This window comes from Galeopterus variegatus, unplaced genomic scaffold (genome assembly GCF_000696425.1).
Source record: "Galeopterus variegatus unplaced genomic scaffold, G_variegatus-3.0.2 Scaffold3451, whole genome shotgun sequence".
Classification (NCBI taxonomy): Eukaryota; Metazoa; Chordata; class Mammalia; order Dermoptera; family Cynocephalidae; genus Galeopterus; species Galeopterus variegatus.
This window is the reverse complement of record NW_007729562.1, coordinates 111,463-115,429: the sequence shown is the minus strand read 5'-3', so window position 1 is coordinate 115,429 and position 3,967 is coordinate 111,463.

The following is a 3,967-nucleotide window of genomic DNA, read 5'->3' as shown; positions in this document are numbered from 1 at the left end:
GGGACCGGCAACGGGATTGCAACCCTTGGCGTTGCTCCTGCGCCTCGCTCAGCCAGTGAGCTGGAACCGGTCCGTATGTGGGATCCGAACCCTCGCCACCGCGCTTCCCAAGCGGCGCATTGCGCCACATCAACTTTTACAAGTATGTATAAGCGCACCTAAGTTCCATTCACCATGCCCTGAAGCCAGCCACCCCAGTAGAAGGGTCCATTGTATGGAAAAATGGAACCAGAGAGGCTGGGAACTGAGAACAACAGGCACGGGGGAGGGAGAGGTGCATGATTAAAACAGTGAGAGCGACGGGGTGATGTTCTGCTCCTCTGCCTGAGTCCCCATTACCCACTTTCTTTCAAAAATGTTAAGTCCATCCATCCTCGCCACCAGGAAGAAGAGTTGTCACTGGAGAAATTTACAGACAAGACCTACAGACACTGATACGGAGGAGCTCTTCAATAAAAAACAACTTCCACCCACTTACCCCAAGAGTTCACAAGCCCCAGAGATGTATGCAGAGTTCCAGGGGCTTTTAAACACATTACAAAAAATTTGAAGAAAGTCTCCATAGCAAAAAAAACAGAGCTCAAAATAAGCAAACATCAGAACAGAGGAAACATACAAATGCAGGTAGCAAAAAATAGCTTGACTCACTCTTAGATAAAAAGTATTGCAACCATGAAACAAGATTAGGGGACTATTAAAAAATTCAGAAAGCTCTTACAAACTATGATAGCTGAAATTTTAAAAATTACAAAGAATGGCTAAATGTCGAATTAAGGAAATCTCTCAGAGAATAGAACAAAAATCAGTTAAAAGATTGAATAGGAGGAAAAAGAAAGAAAATCAATCAATCCAGGAAGCCCAACATCTGACTAAGAGGATTTCCAGAAAGAGACTGAAAAGAAATCAAAGCAATAGCTTAATAAAATTCCCAGAACAGAAAACATGAATATTCAGATTGAAAGAGCTCATTGGACTTTTGTAGCACAATGAATAAGAAAGCCTCCCACCAAGACTCATTATTGTGAAATTTCAGAAGACTTGGAATAAGCTAAAAGTGAGTTTTTTAGTGGGAAGAGCAAGATGGTGACTAGAAGGATCAACTACTTATCTCTCCCACAAAGATAAAGAAAACAATAAGTATGCAACTACACTTGGAAGAAAGTAACTAAAGGAGGGCACTGGAACATATCCAAGGAGTAGCAGAGATGCTGGTGAGTGCAGAAATGCAGGATAGCCACATAGAGAACAGAAGAACAACTCCCAGCCTTCACCGTTCCCCATATGGGAGCAGCAAGGACCCAGGTGGAGTTTCTGCAGGAAGGAGGTAAGCAACATAGCACCACAGGCCCAGTGGTCCAAACCACCAGGGAGTAGCGCTGTCCTTGTGGGCCCATACCTGGTGTGAGGAATTGCTGAGAGCTCACATGACCGCATTGATCTGGGGAATGAGTTCACACTGAGCTGCCCACATTCCTTGGGTCCCAGGCTGCTGCAGCAGTTGCCAATTCAGGGTCAGAGCCAACACCCAAGTGCATTTTTCCCCAGGGCTTGATAGCTCCAGTGTTTCCATAGCCCTGAGGCCCCGTTATTGCACCAGGTCCCCTGCACTGGAGTCCACACAGCATCCTGCACCCTGGGAACAGTCAGTCTACTGAAGTGAGGGGGCCACACTCAGGACAGAGAGGGTGAGTGCATGCACTTTCTGGAGCCAGAAGCCAACTGGTCAGGGCCTTCTGCCACTGCTGGAAGCCCCACCCTCTTTAGTGAAGCACCCTTGCAACCCTCACAGCCACACTGAGTTGCCCTGTGGCTCCAGCAAACCTGTGCAGACCTGTGCACACCAGCAGGAAAGCTGTGGAGACACCGCACACCTCTCTTGGGGACACAGACCTCTGCCTGCAGCACCAGTGAGCACACCTAGGGCTTCAGCCCCAGCAAGAGGGCTGCAGAGGGACCCACCATCTCTCTTGGGGGAACAGTGGTCCATCCACAGCCCTAGCCACCTTGTGTGGGGCAGCCCACTCCAGCTGAGAGCTTCAGAGTGATCCAGTGCCTCTTGGAGTCACTCTGAAATTCACAGGGGCCTGCCTACGACTGCAGTGGTCTCACCCATAGTGGCCCATCTCAGCAGAGCAGCTGCAAAGAACCCTAGCATCTCTCTTGGGGGTGCAAGTTCCCACCCATGACCACAGCAACTTTACCCAGAGTAGCCAATCCAGCTGAATATATGAAGAGGGCTCCAACATCTTTCTTGGGGGCAAAGAGATTCCAACGACTACCCCAGAGAACTTACCAATAGTGACCCACTCCAGCTGAGGAGCTGCAGAAAGGCCCAGCATTCCTTATGGGGATGAAAGGTACCACCCAAAATTGCTACAACCTTGCCCAGAGTGGCCCACTCCAACAGTGGTTCTACACAGAAATTCAGTGTCCCTCTTTAGGGTTTAGGGCCCCACTCATGAACCCAGCAACCTCAGCCAGAGTGGCCCACTTCAACTATAAAACTGAAGAGCACCTGGCATCTCTTGTGGGCACAAGATTTGACCCATGACCTCAGTGAACTTGCCCAGTGATGCCCACTTCAGCTGTGGAGCTACAGAGCACCCCAACACCTTCTTTGCGGGTACAAGGCCCATCCCAGAGCCCCAGTGACTCCACTGAATCTCCCACTCTAGTTGAGCTGTTGAGAGCTCTGACCTCATCCCATTGTACTGCACAAGAGGATACAGCACCCTGATCCCAGCAGCTTGAAGCCTGGGCTCACAGCGTCTGTGACTGTAGCTCTACAGTCTGGGAAGCCAACCCTAATCCTGCTGAACTGACACACCCCCACATCCCAGGCCAGAGATCAGACAGACAGACCCTCCTCAGGTGGACCACTCCCCATTCCTTCACTTATCCCAGGCCCAACAGCTACAATCTATGTATGTGCCTGAGCCCCCGACCCCCCAAAAAAGCTCATGGGTCTCTCTCCTAATGAATACACTCTTGGGCCAGGAGAAATAAAGTGCATCCTCTCCTCTTAGAGAAGTGGCCACATGGTTTCATCCTGAAGTGTCCCATCTAGCAGGCTTGCCAACAGTCCCAGAAGTGGTTGCACTGGCCCCCTCACTGTAGGCCTGCCTAGTGGCCCTCCCCACTTTCCAGAAACAGCTGTACAGGCTACTTCACTGTAGGCCTGCCTAGCAGCCCCATCCACCACCCAAAAACAAATGGATGGGTCACTTCACTGTAGGCCTGCCTAGTGGCCCTGCCCACCATCAGAAGCATCTGGACAGACCACTTCACTGCAGGCCTGCCTAGTGGCTTTGCCAACAGTCCAAGAAGTAGCTGTATAGGTCCCCTCACTGCAGCCCTGCCTAGTGGCCCCTCCCGCCACCCAAGAAGCACCTGGATGATCTCACTTACTGCAGCCCCACATAGGAGCCTAACCCACTTCCTGAGAAATGGCTTAACAACTCTCCCTTGGCAGTCTAGTTCTTGAACTGCAGAGGGAAGTATGACTTCACTTTGGGCCCCAAGAACTGGCACAACAGACGGGCCACCAGCAGACCCACATTCAGTTAGCTGAGCCAAAGTGCACCCACATCACTGGCTCAGAGAAATAGCTCAGTTGTCAAACCCTAGAAGATCCACCTCTGTCTTTGAGCCATCACACGCACATGCATCCAAGTGAGTAACAGCTTGGATGATGTCCAAAAATATAAAAATCATATCAAATATCTCTTCTGACCATAATGGAATAAAACTAAAAATATATAACATGAGGAACTTGCAAAACTATACAAATACATGGAAATTAAACAACATGCTCTTGAGCAACCAATGGGTCAAAGAAAAGATGAAGAAGAAAATCAAAAAATGTCTTGAAATTAATGAAGACAGAACCACAACATGCCAAAACCTATGGGATACAACTAGGGCAGTATTAAGAGGAAAGTTAATAGCAATAAACACCTACATCAAA